A 15,006-nucleotide genomic window follows, 5' to 3' on the forward strand; every position below is an offset into this window, starting at 1 on the left:
CTGTCTCTATCTCCATCCATCGCCAGATGAAGGCTCTATGGTGATAAGCAAAATATTCATCAGTCAAACTAATCAAACGGCAGAGAGAGAACATGCAAATTAATAAGATCAGAAATGAAAAGGGGGACATAACAACAGACACAGTGGAAATTCAGAGAATCATTAGATCTTACTACAAATGTTTATATGCCACAAAGTTGGAAAATGTACAAGAAATGGATTGGTTTTTAAATAAATACCATTTACCAAAGTTAAATCAAGACCAGGTGAACAATCTAAATAGACCTGTTAGTCGCGAAGAATTAGAAGCTGTTATCAAAAACCTCCCGACCAAAAAAGCCCAGGGCCAGATGGTTTCAATGCAGAATTCTACCAGAACTTCCAAGAAGAGCTGATACCTATACTCCTTAAGGTATTTCACAATATAGAAACAGAAGAGTCTTTGCCAAACTCTTTTTATGAAGCTACAGTTACCCTGATACCAAAACCACATAAAGACACAATCAAGAAAGAGAATTACAGGCCAATCTCACTCATGAACATCGACACAAAAATTCTCAATAAAATCCTAGCAAACCGATTCCAAGAACACATTAGAAAAATTATCCATTATGATCAAATAGGCTTCATTCCAGAGATGCAGGGCTGGTTCAACATACGCAAATCCATCAATGTAATCCATCATATAAATAAACTGAAAGAAAAAAACCATATGATCATCTCATTAGATGTAGTCTTGAATCTATTCTGGATGTAGAACTCAGACATCTGGGTCATCTGTTCCTACCAGAGATGTCTTAGGTGAGAAGCGATGGGCTGCCTCCTGCTTGGCTCCTGCCTGTCTGGCTAGCTTATCCCCGAAATAACCACATGAAAATTGTATTAATTAAATCACTGCCTGGCCCATTATATCTAGCCTCTTCTTGGCTAATTCTCACATCTTGATTAACCCATTTCTATTAAGTCTGTATATCACCACGTGACTGAGGCTTACCAGCAAGATTCTAACCCATGTCTATCTCAGGCCGGAGATTCATGGTGTCTGCTACATTTCCCTTCTTCCCAGCATTCTAAGTGCTGCCCTATCAAAAGGCCAAGGCAGTCTCTTTATTCAACCAATGAAAGCAACACACAAACAGAAGAACCTCCTACACCAATGTTAATGAAACTTTATGGGTAACACAATCTCAAATTAAACTCCCTGTTTATCCAGCTCTTAGAATTTTATTTGTCCCCTCCTCCAAAGGGCTCTCTGAACCTTAGGTGTTGAATAAATTTTCACTGGGACTAGAGTTCATAATTTCATATTGTGTTTGATTGTGGTTTTCTGGAATAGTCTCCATGTGTTATAAGGAGGAGTTTGTTTGATCAGGAGTGAGGACTACATTCATCTGTGAATATAAGTATATATGTTTAGATTGTTGTTAGGAGTTATGCTATTTTAGTTAAGTGATGGTAAGTTCTCCTTTAAGATCAATCACTACGCCAGCCATATGTGAATAGGTTTCCAGTACTAGGCACTGTTTTCTTCTTGTTGTACAGGTCTTATTGCACCTTGAGAGCTATTTGCTATAGTCAATGCATGCTGCCGCTACTTTACCTTTAACGTTTTCACTCCATGCATGTATTTGTTTTTCATCATTGTTATTCCTGGGTTGCTTTCTTCTTCCTTTGAAAACTTGTATGGAACCTTCAGGTACCATGTAAGCTAGTCTTCAGGAAGAAGGCATTCCAGTTACCTTTGACTCAGAGGTCTCTGGGTCCTATTTCTGAAGCATGTGGTGTCCTCAGCAATAGGGTCTTACCTACCAACTTTTGAAGGAATGCAAAGGTAATAGTAACAGCCAGAGTATTTTGAGAGTCTCTTAGAAACTCTGGACCAACAATTCAAGCAACCATTTCTTGTATTTAATATTGAGGTTTTAGTTATATGGTCTCTGGCTATTGGAGGAGCATTGTTAGGCCAGATGAGAACAGTTTGTTAAACTATATGTGTATATTTATATACAGAATTACACATATTACAGTTTCCTTTGCATAAATAATTAATGGTAGGATTCTTTCTGAGTTTTTGAAACATTCATATTATTATTTTACCATTATTTCTCTTTTTTCTGTATTTACCTCCCTCTTTTCTTCCTGAAGAATCTCATTTTTCTTTTAAACCTGATCAGATCACAGAGGCATGGTTCCTTTTTACTTTCCTATTTCTTCAGTTTCTTCAGGATATGTAATCATACCCGAAGATTTATAGATTAGAGACACCCACAATAGAAAAGATGTGATATTTATTATTCGGAGTCTGAGTTACCTTACTCAAATTTTGAGTTCTATATAAAAATATATTATTTAAATTTTCCTTATAACTAAACAGTATCCCATAGTGTATATGTATCAGTTTTTTGTTACCCACATATTTGTCAAAGGCTGTTTAGGTTGTTTCTATTTTCCAGCTATTATGAATGGAACAGAAATAAGCATGACTGAGAAAATATCTGAGAAGTTGGATGTGGATTCTTTGGGGCATATTCCAAGGAATGAAAAGTCTTTGACTTGGGAAAGTTGATCCTATATGCTGCCACATTGTGAAGTTTGTTTATAATATCTGGCAGTTTTCTGGTAGAATTTATCTCTAATTACAATTTTTAATTTATAATAACATATCATTTACAAATATAGATAGTTTGACTTCTTTCTTTGTCGTCATTCCTTTTACATCCTTTCCTTGTGTTATTGCTTCAGTTAATATTTTGAGCATAATATTAAGAAGGACTGGGGGTGGTGGACATTCTTGTCTGGCTCCTAATTTCAATGGTATTTCTTCAAAATTTTTTCCCATACAAGATGACAATAGTTGTTGATTTTTCATAAAGAGACTTTATTGTGTTCAGGAAGGCTCCCTATATTTTCTGAGTCTTTTCCCACTAGGGCAAGTAAGTGTTTGAGTATCCATCAGTGTGATAAATAACCAGACCAGCTCAAGAACAACGGTTATATTTTTTAATAATTGAAAAGGGGTAAACTTATGCTAACAGTGAGAGGTCCAAAATCCAAAATGGTTCGGTGAACACAGCATAGAGAGCACATGCACCTATCTGCTCCTGTTTTTCTACCTGACTCCAGGTGGCCCCACCCTAGCCAGATGTGATTGGCTGAATTTCCCCATCAAGGGCATGTTGATTTTTTTCAAAAGAATTTTTTTGCATCTCTTGAGATGATTATTTTATTTTTGTCTTTAAGTCAATTAACATAATTTATTGCATTTATTGACTTGTGCATGCTGAACAATATCGTATTTAACTGAGAAAGTCAACTTGGTCATGACAGTAGTCATCAACACAGCAACAACACATGTAATCTACAACAGTGACCTATCTTGAGATATACTTAATCAATAGAGGTACAAACATGGACATAACCAAACACTTTTTGATTGAATTTCAGGTATGCCCAGGAAATGAAACCCATACCTGATATGACTATTTTGACCAAGACCCTGAGACAAGTAAGACCATGGTCCTAGACAAAAACCATATACTATTATTTTCTTTAAAGAACATAACAATAAAATAACTCACATCGACTTTCCACTTTACCCATAGATGAATTCCTGACTGAGCATCAGAGAGACATCTTGTAGTAAATGAGATCTAACAGAGATTCACAACTTGACAGTATGCAGACAGTAAGAGATCTTGCAACATTTAGTTCTAAATGCAATGTCTTTGTCTATTCTCCCTTCAAATGTCAGGTATATATGTTTCAGAAGAGTTGGAAAGATTGTTAGCACCAGAAGTCATGGATGACTGCAAGGAAACAATATCTTCCAAACTCAACAAGGATAATGTACATATGGACTCAGAGATACTCTTGCAGCCTGCATAATAATTGCACAGATTCAAGGAAGACACTATACCAGAACTGAGAGAGTATAGTTGGTATAGTCTCGTTCTTGTAACGAAGACGCTATCTGTAATTGATTACTACTGGTAATTAAAGAATTAGTTTTCTTAATTGGAATCACTATGTACACTAACCACATTTCATTTTTGTCTCTGCCCAGTAGCAGTTAACACAAATAAACTCAATGACATTTTTACATATTTTTCTTTGTCTCATTTTGTTTTGTTTGAACATAAATTTGTCTTATTGGCTCTTTACTAGTATTTTGGTCTCCTATTTTGTGTTTTTGTGGGCCTGCTTTGTATGTGTTTCTTAGCTTTATTTGTTTGCTTGTTTACTTTTTTAAGAAAGAAAAGTATAGAACAAAATGTTGAATGATTAGGTAGATTGGGAGATCATGGAGGAACTGATTGAGAAGAAATTTTGATAAAATATAAGGTGTAAAAAATGCTTTCCATTTATAAAATTGATATCTCAATAATTACAAGAAATTTGAATTTTTACTTAAAGTATATTATTTTTCTACAATTTACCTAAATAATTTATTTAAATAATTTATCTAAATAACTCAACTATTATTTATCAATATTCAATAATAATTTGAGTGCATTTTTATTATTCTTAGTTTATAAGTACAAGTAAATAATTAAAAGATGTGGTAAGTTCTAAATACACTGCTTTCAACAAAATCTTTGAAAAATTTACAGTTATACTTTTGAATACATAATAAAGTCTTTACATGCATTATGATTAAATCTTATTAAAACTAAACTCATTATAGAGACGTAGATCCATCTTAATTTTGCCTTTAATTCTAATTAACACCCTTTAAAAGTCTATCAAATATGTTCTTATTCAGGTCATTAATCTAAAACTGTAGGATAGGTCAAGGCATAAAAAACCCTTTCAAATAATTAATGCTCTTCTTAGACACTGAAAGTCAGTCCTTAATTAACTTCCTCTAGTGCAAAAATTTGGATAGACTATGAATTTATCTAATTGAATTGGCATCAAATTTATGTCTCTAACTTAGCAGTAAATTTTGACAGATGACTTTACATTTTAGAGGATACTTTCACAAATCTATTTTTAAGATTTTTAAAATTTAACTCTAAATAATATGGAAACACTGTGAGAAAAGCATACTTGTCATTTAAATATGACATAAAATTTGTGTAACATTCAGATTTTTCTTGATTTAATTTTCTTTTTAAAAAATACATGCATTTATTTTTATTTTATGAGCATGAGTGATTTGCCTCTACACATGTAAGTGCATTGGTACAAATCTGGTGTTGGCACCAGACAAATGAGGGCACCAATCTCCTGGAACGTCAGTTATGAATGACTGTAGATTGCCATGTTGGTGTTGGAATCCTGGCTTTTAACTGCCAAATCATCACTCCAGCTCCAACTGATGCCTCTTTTTGTCTACGTGAGAACTTATTTTACTCTTGTCATTACTGGATTTAGCTTATATTTAATTCTTATACACCCACTAAGAACATTTCAGAATAAAAATTATATTTTCAACATTTAAGGTACATAATAATATTTAATGAAACTTTTCCTCAAAAAGTGCAAATGATATTCCAAGTGTAAAAGTGATAGAAAGATCACTAGCTGGGAATTAGAGTATTGAAAGATCTGATTCATAATTTTTCATACTGAGTTATATGCATTTCTATGAATAAAGATATTTCATTTTATAAATATCTGTGGAAATTTATAAAATACTTAGTAGTATTCCAAGATATCACATGTTATTAAAATGTTATTTAATTAACTAATAATTGGAAAATCAAATATTGTTGAATTAATGGAAAGTACTAAGTACTTAAGTAGCTTCTCTTAATTATCTTTGTGGAAGTATGTATCAGTATGCTACCTAAGCTGTCATTGTATTGTACTGTACATTGTGATCAATTTACTTTCCAACTTCAGCTTACCAGTAACTCATATTTCAGGAACAGTCTGCCATATATGGTTTGTGTAGATTAACAAAAATATTTTATATGTGTGTGTGTGGTTGTTTGTGTATGCATGAAAATTACTCTTTTAGATATCAAGGCAGTCAAGATAAAGAAATTCTGTCAAGAGATAGAGATAAAGGAAATGTAGGATAAAAGAGTTATTAGAAAATCATACATGTAAATGAACATTCATTAAAAGGCAGAATAATACAAACAAAATGATTATTTGACCTGGTAAATATTACATTTTTTTTAAAATTCTTATATCATGTTACAGAGCTGAATCTTATTCCTGAGTCTGGATTACTAATCTATAATAAATTGAAATAGAATTCTTTTAAAACAGTGATGATCCAACAACTTTATCATTTTATAAAAATATTACAAGTGCATATATGAAAGTGGAAGCTAAATTATAGATGAACAAAAGATTCTAACTAATGCAATATTCTTGATATGAAATATATGTGTATTAACATGTTCTGTGTAATACAGTACAACAAATATGCACACTGACACATTTTAAATGTAAAAGCCAATACAGAGCATTTATTTCTATTTTTTTATTGATATTTACTGAGCTCTACATTTTTCTCTGCTCCCCTCCCTGTCTCTCCCCTCCCCTTCAACTCTCCTCCAAGGTCCTCATGCTCCCAATTTAATCAGGAGATCTTGTCCATTTCTACTTCCCATGTAGATTAGATCTATGTAGGACTCTCTTAGGATCCTCATTGCTGTCTAGGTTCTCTGGGATTGTGATTTGTAGGCTGGTTTTCTTTGCTTTATGTTTAAAAACCACTTATGAGTGAGTACATGTGATAATTGTCTTTCTGGGTCTGGGTTACCTCACTCAAAATAATGTTTTCTAACTCCATCCATTTTCCTGCAAATTTCAAGATGTCGTTATTTTTTTCTCCATTGTGTAAATGTACCACGTTTTCCTTATCCATTCTTCAGTCAAGGGGCATTTAGGTTGTTTCCAGGTTATGGTTGTCAAACAACACTGCTATGAACGTAGTTGAGCACATGCCTTTGTGGCATGATTGAGCATCCTTTGGATATATACCCCAAAGTGATATTCCTTGGTCTTGAGAAAGGTTTCTTCCTAATTTCTGAGAAATCACCACACTGCATTTCTTAACCTGATAAAAGTGTGAAAAACTAAATATTCAAATAAATCTTGAGAAATTTTTTTATATGTGCTAAGAAAAATAATCGTTCATGAAAGTACAAATTTCACTAAAGATTTGCCATGAACATTTGATGGTTTTATGAGAATACTTTTACTGGACACTGAACACAACTAGTAACTTAATTTATTCTTTAGATAATAATGTATCTGCCTGTAGTAATTATACCTAGAGTTGAAGAGTTTTAAACAACGAAGCGGGTGTATGACATTGTGAATATTGCAGATGCAATTTTACCAGATACAACTCTATTTACTGGCTACATAAGAAGTCAATTAATTCAATAGACAAAGCAATGAGACAATAAAGATGACTTCTCTATGAACAGAATTGTATGACTTGTAGGAAATAATGTTTTTGTTTTTTGGAGATGGTTTCTCTGTGTAACAGTGCAGGATTTTCAGGAACTCACTCTGTAGACCAGGCTGGCATCAGTTTCAGAGCTACCCCTGCCTCTGTCTCCTACTTGCTGGGATAAAGATATGCATCACCACTGCCTAGCTCAAGAAGGTGGTTTTTAAAGAGTGTCAAAGATAGGAGAACAAAAGAGTATGAAAGAACGTAAATGACTGAAATTTTTGTAACCATAATTGTAAATATTTGGGGCAACAATTCAGTTGTTTAAAGACTGTTTGTGTGTATTTTGGATTTCTGGAAGTCAATAAATGATCCAAATGCCAGAAAGGAACATGATTATTGTTCTCTTATACTAAAGAATTTGAGATAATGTATAGGACACATTTAGGCTCCCAGTATGAGCAGAGACAATGCATGTAAAGAAAGAAGATAAGGTGTGTAGACAGATACGGCAGTATTCCGATGTGGTAGTGTTTATGTATTGCTTCTTGATTGTATAGATCAGGGACTGTGAAAACACTTTAAGCAAGCAATGTAATTTCCCTGTATGCAAAAATATCAATTTCACAGTGATAGTAGTCCAGGGAAAGAAGTGATAGAAAGGTATGGTAATTTTTCACCTGTGACATTTATTTACAAAATATAGAAGCTTTGTAAGCATTATGTGGACTTCCTCAAGTCAGTAAAATGAAGAGTGGACAGCGTCTGTGGTGAGGATACTCACAAATGACTAGTGAAAACAATTATCATTGACATCTCAGCAAGGATTAAAAAAAAAAGGAAATGTGCTCATGAAAAATAAACAAAGTATAAAGTATTGTCTTTCCTGGTGATTTAGGCTGCATTGTATTTATTCAAAAACTATAGATTTAAAGAGAGCTAGACATATTCTGCTAGAAGACGTAATTTTGAAGTTGATGAGAGAACACATTATTAACACATTATTTTATTTATAGGCGTGAGATTGAGAAGTGGGTGACTGATTTTAATTTGGGAGAAGGGAAGCAGCCAATGGATACCTCAGTTGCAGTGGGATAGTCTGATATTTTGTTTATAAAGCAGTGAATAGAGGGAAAACATGACACTTTGGCAGTATGTTTCTAAGCAGCTTCAAGTTTCAATACCTAAGCAAAAAATACTGATGAGATCCTGAGATAGAAGAGTGGGAATGGTTGAACATAATCACTGAGAACATACCAAAAATATCTAGAAGATGAATACAGAAAATAACATTGTTTTAAAAGTGGAACATACGATACCAAAGCGATTCCAACTAAGAGTTGGAAGGATTATTGTTGGGAGCTGCGAACTCCCCAGATCATGAATTTCTTGTAAACAACTTGTTTTCCTCTGCTCTGATATAGCCTGCAGCTGCTCTGAGCAGGAGACCCTCGGGAGATCCTGATGGCAGGGGAGTGATTTCTGGTGGGTTTGGCTGGGGCATGGCTATCCTTACATAAGCTACCCCTGAACACAATAAAGAGAGCATTCTTGGAGCATTCCTGTTTCAAGGATGACTCGTGTCTCTGTCTGTGTGTCTTTGTGTGTTTTAATCCCCAGCCTCTTGCCTAGTTCACAAACTGTATGGTAGCACAGAGAGCACAGATGGGCATGGTGTGCTACAGATTATCTACGTGAAACATTGATATCACTAAGAAATCAGACAAGAGTAAATTTTTATGTTATGGCAGTAGTGATAGAAAATAACTGGATGTAACAGGTAGTAAGGGCAGAGTCACCAGAGCCCTATAGGCAATTACAAACTTTCCCGAGGAAAATAAAAAGAGGATGAAATAAAAGTAGACTGGATAGGAAGGTGGGCACACATGATAGAAGAGGAGAGAATTTTGTGATCTTCTCAGGTGTCTTCAGGATGAATAAAAAATGTTTATGACGTTAGATCCATGGATCTGTGCTCATCATCAGGCTCTTCCCAAACCATTACAGGGGTTACTTGGACCTAGTGAATATGCCCTGGGATTCCCAGGTTCCTAGGTCATAGAACAATAAATTGGAATGAGGAAGCATAAATAGTAGTGCAGAAATAGTAGATCAAGAATGAAAACACTAAGAATGACCCATTTGAAGGGAACTCACATAAGCTATGTAAAAGAGATAGACTGTCTCTAAAGAGACAGTGCATTCTTTCTTCCCAAAATCTTGGCCCCATGTGCAGTAATTTTCAGGCTTAGGGGCACAAATTTATTATATATCCACCAACTTTTTAAAATTATGCCAAAAGCTTGACTCTTCTCTTTTTTCTATCTCAGTTTTTCTAACATTTTGGGCTTCCTTACTGCCATAAATTGCCTCCCCTGAGCTCTCTTCATGAACCCTGACCCTGCAATATGGTGCCAAGTTTCAAGTATTCTCAATGGCTTTTTCAATCCTGGTGTTTCTATCTCAAGTGAGGCCACATAGTTACCAATGGTCTGGCTAGCCTACTACAATGCCAAGCCTTGGTAGCTCTCCATGACTTCTTCATACCAGTACCACCTGGGAAATTTACAGTTCACCACATTTTTCATCCAGTTCATAGGATAGTTTTGATCTGTTCTGAACCACAGCTTCTGCGTGTTGATCTGAGAACACACTACCCAGAAGATTTCTCCTCAAAGGTGCTTTCTTTACTTACACCTGAGTCTTCAGCCCCAGCTGACCACCACTGATTGTCCCAGAAAATCAAAGAGTTAACTGTTGTAGTTCTGATTTCTCATGAAATCAGCCTATTCTTCAGTTCCAGCTTACTAGAATGAACTACAGATTCTTACTTCAAAATTTCAAGTAATGATCCAAAGAGAGTCATTGTTTCTTTGTGAAACTTCAAAGCCTGACCTCCAAAATATGCATTATTTTTAATATTGTTACATTCCACGCGTTCACAACAGCACATTAAGCTCTAAACACTCCCCAACTTTTCCGACTCAGGGTTTCAGGCACTTTCAAAACCTTTCCCAAAACAACGTGGTCTAACCTGTTACAACGATACCCCATGATCTTGGTACCAATACCTCACTTAGTTTGATTTCTACTGACTGATTGAAACCTTCTGCAAAAGCAATTTAAGAAGGAGGGACTGTGTTTCACCTTACAACTCATGATCACAGCCCATCATTGGAGGAAGTCAGAGTAGAAACTTAAGGTAAAAACTTGGAGTCATTAACTAAACAGAAAGCATGGAAGAAGGGCTGCTACTGATTGCTTCCCTTCATCAATTACTCAGCCTGCTTTCTTATACAACTCATGACTGCTGTCCCTGGCCGGCATCACCAGTAGCAAGCTATACACTCCCACATTCAACATACATGAATTATTGTTACGATAATTGTAAATGTATTACTGAAATTATACCTCAATGATGCTGTTAAGATTTACATTGTGAAGCTAAAACTGATGAGAAATATATAAAAATGTGCTCAAATATCTATATATCAAAAATACTTAAAATAGAAGACAGTTATAATATGGTTCCCTCTATTTGTTTCCTGAATTGTTGTGGTACTTAACTGTACCACAGGATGGGACTGTCTCATCTCTGCAAAGATAAGCATATTAAAAGATAAGTCATGTGTTTTTAAATCATTTTAATATGAATATACTGTTGTTAAAAGAAAAATCTTGAGTTGCATTTAGAAATTCATTCATTGAAATAATTGCCTTATGGTATGATCATTTATCAGACTGTTAGAAACATATATAAAATAAAATGTTTATCAATATGTTTTCTGTTTGTGTACTTGAAGAATGATTTATGTAATGTTACAGTTTTCAAAAGTTCATATTTCTGGCTTGCACTATACTTGCCCTCAGTTTTGATAATAAACATCTTGCTGTTAATATAAATTCTGAATATCATTTCCATCAGAATATTCATTTTTACTGCTTATTGACTCAGGTTTTACATCATGGACTTTAAGAAGATGTCTTGACAAGCCTTAGTGGTATTAGATAAGAACAGTAGCAAAATGGCAAAAAAGAACAGTTATAAAAGCATTTGTATTTTTAACAGAGGAGAAGTGATGAACACAGCATGTTCTTTTCTTTCCTGTGCTAAGCAGATGAAAGACACCTGTTTCTCAGTTTTACTGCATTTATTTTCCATCAGTTTAGTACAATAACGAAACATAAACTTTCAATTTTGTCTTGTATCTATCCACTTGGCATCCTGCCTAAAACTTACCTTCATAATGCTGTCTTACATGATTTTGTAAAGTATAGCGGTAATTAAATAATTTTATGTAGAAGAAACCCCTGCCATCGCTTATAATCTTGTGAACTGTGTAGTAATGAGTAAAAGAATGTACTATGCTAAACCACAAAGCTAGTAGGATACACAGCATTTCCATTGTTTTGTAACTAAAATTAAAACATGCCTGTTTCAACCTACAAAAAAATATATTACATTGACAATGCCCATACATCATTATATATCATTATTATTTCCAGATCCATTAAAACATATATGATGATATGAGTAAACACTTCATAACTGTACATGCATGTTAATAATTAATCAATTAACAGATATGTTTAAACTAAAAAGCAATAAAACAATTTTGTTTATCCCATGACCTATTAAAGTAAGTTACAGATACATTGTAATACAACTGTTGTGTGACAGAACTTGTCCTGGGAACATGCAACACACACATCTACACACCCAAGATAGGGATCCAATGACAGACCAAAGTACAAATGTCACAAAAGTTCAACTTGGTGAGCTAATAAGTTTTACTGTGGTTAGTTAATATGGTTGAGGAGTTTCTTGCAGGACTAGAAATGACTCAAAAACAGCTATATAAGCAAAGTCCACCCAGCATGGGTGACAGTTCATAAAAGCTGGGACACTAGAGCACACTGCACACCCTACAGGCAACTCCGCAGGCAGGAGTGTCCTTCGGTTCCTCTCAACCTCTTCCAGGCAGCTCTGCTGGTTCCCGCTTCTTCCAGGTGGCTAGTCATCCCAAGAGTCTTTTTCATAGCTTAGCTTCTTCCAGTCTTCTATGAAGCTTGGATCTGTTAGTCTGAAATGTACGCTCAGCTTTTATCATGTCCTCGTTCAGGGACGGGCCCACTGGGTCTGGTCAGTTTCAAGGATTTCCTGAAGCTATTTGGAGTAGTTTACCTTCCTGGTTACAGGCATTCCCTACTGGATGGACTGTTTTATTTATTTATTTATTTACTTGCCACAAGGTTTCTCTGTAGCTTTGGTGCCAGTTCTGGAACTAATTTATTTTGTGAATCTGATAACAAACACTGCATAACTCCCAAATGAGTGCTTGTCCTAATGAAAACTAAGTTCTAAGTATCAATTAAGTTTACTAATATCAATTCATTTTTCAAAGAGAATATGCCCAGAGTGTTTTATTTTTAAATTTTTCTAATATCCACATTTGCTTAGGGTCTTACCTGAGGTCTTCCTTGTGGTTTTCTGGGAATTTTCCCAGTGTGAGGCTTCTTGCTAGCCCCATAAATGTTCCCTCAATCAAGATATCTTTTTCTTTGTTCTACCTCTCTGTCCTTGTCCTATCTTGACCATTCTGTTCCTTCAAGCTTCCCTCCCCCTTTCCACCCTTTCTGCTTTCCCTTTTTCCTCCATCCCCATGCTCCAGTTTTTGCAAGAGATCTTGTCTTGTCTATTTCCCTTTCCAGGGGGGAACCACATGTGTGTTTCTCTTAGGGTTCTCCTTGCTACGTAGCTTCTCTGGTGTCATGAACTATAGTCTGGTTACCCTTTGTCTTACATCTAATATTCACTAAAGAGTGAGTACATACTGTGTGCTCTTCTTTATGAGTCTGAGTTAGCTTACTCAGGATTGTTTTTTTCCAGTTCCATCCACTTGCTTACAAATTTCAAGATGTCATTATTTTTTAGAGCTGAATAGTACTCCATTGTGTAAATGATTGCCTTGGCCTGTAGTCAGATTGATAACTATCTTAAATGTCATCATAGAACCTTCAAGCAACAACTGACTGAAGCAGATGCAGAGATCTAGAGTGGAGCATCAGGCTGAGCTCCCAAAGTACAGCAGAAAAGAGAGGGAGAAGTGATAATACTAGCAAAGGGGTTAAGATCATGATGCAGATAGCCACAGAATCAGCTTTCCCGAGCTAATGGGAACCCACAGACTCCTTCGTGACTGCAGAGACAAGTGTAAGACCAAAGTAAGACAGCTGAATGTGAGTTACAATTGTATGGCTGGTTTAGACTGTGGGGTCACTGGAAGTGAGAACAGAATTAATCCCTAGTGCTTGTACTAGCTTTTTATAACCCATTCTCTTTCAAGAGATACTTTGCTCGGTATAGATATAGTGGGGAGGGCCTGCATCCTGCCTCAAAGCTATGTGCTAGAGTTAGTTGACTCCCTTACCCTCTCTGAGGAGTATTCGGGGGAGGGGGGGTAGAGGGAGCAGGAAGAGAGAAGATAGTGGGAACAGTGATTGATATGTAAAATGAAAAAAAGTTTTGTTTCATTTTGTTTTTAAAATAAAATAAATAAATCAATTTTTTAAAGGAAAAAAATAACTGTATCTCCTGAAATAAGTCTTTTATCTCAGTTTCCTAGACACTTAAGTCTAAAGTTCTCCAAATTGACCAAGTCCCAGTCACCTATTAAAGCATATCTCAGGCATTGTTTTCCCTGGCATGCCTACCTTTCCTTCTGCTCTTCCCTTTGCATTGCTCAGTACAAATCACAGACAAATTCAGAACCATGTTCATTCTTAACTCTCCACATACTGTTCATTTTCTGTCTTCAGTTATAAAATACAACTCCAGAAGGGCAGCGTCTTCTCCTTCCTAGCTACTGCTATGCTACAAGTGAGCAGGTGCCTCACATGGAAGAAATGACAAGTTTTTATCACCTGTTATTGAAATGAGCAGATGCTGTGCTATTGAGCTACTTAGAACTTTCTGGTCTTCTCTTGTCTAGGGTTTGTGTTTCAGTTTGTTTGCTTTCCTGAGACTAGCTTTTACTCTGTAGCCAGGCTAGCTAATGATGGAAAACCGGTCACTTACCTCTGTCTCCAGATAGCTGGGATTATAGGCATGAGTCAGTGCACACTAAACTGCCTAGTTTTTAGAATTGAAATAATCATAACTTTCTTGGCAAGCTTTCAACACTGACATAAAGCTGAAGTATTAGGTCAAGTCAGAGAAAGTAACTATACAATTTTCTTATTGATTAATGTGTGAGCATATATATACATCAGACACCAACAGAAAAGAACTACACATAATACTTTGAAGGTGAAAAGAGAAATGAGATCAGCAATAAACAGACTTATTATACAACAAATAATGATGGAAAAGATTTTGGCTACTAGACATATATTTTTAAAAGATACTTAATACACTCTAAAAAATATTAAAATAAGTTACATTCATCCAATATATTGTTATGAACTTGAAATTAAATGGTGTTTATATTCATTGTTGATTTATAATTACTCTAATGAAAACAAATTTAACACTATAGCTTTGAAATGCTTTAATTAGAAAACTGTTTAAATGACTACGTAGGGTGTGACCATTGCTACTAAAAGTCTTTTTTTTCTAATATTGCTGACTAAATATTAACTGG

Source organism: Myodes glareolus, chromosome 11 (assembly GCF_982192425.1).
Source record: "Myodes glareolus chromosome 11, mMyoGla1.1, whole genome shotgun sequence".
NCBI classification, from domain to species: Eukaryota; Metazoa; Chordata; class Mammalia; order Rodentia; family Cricetidae; genus Myodes; species Myodes glareolus.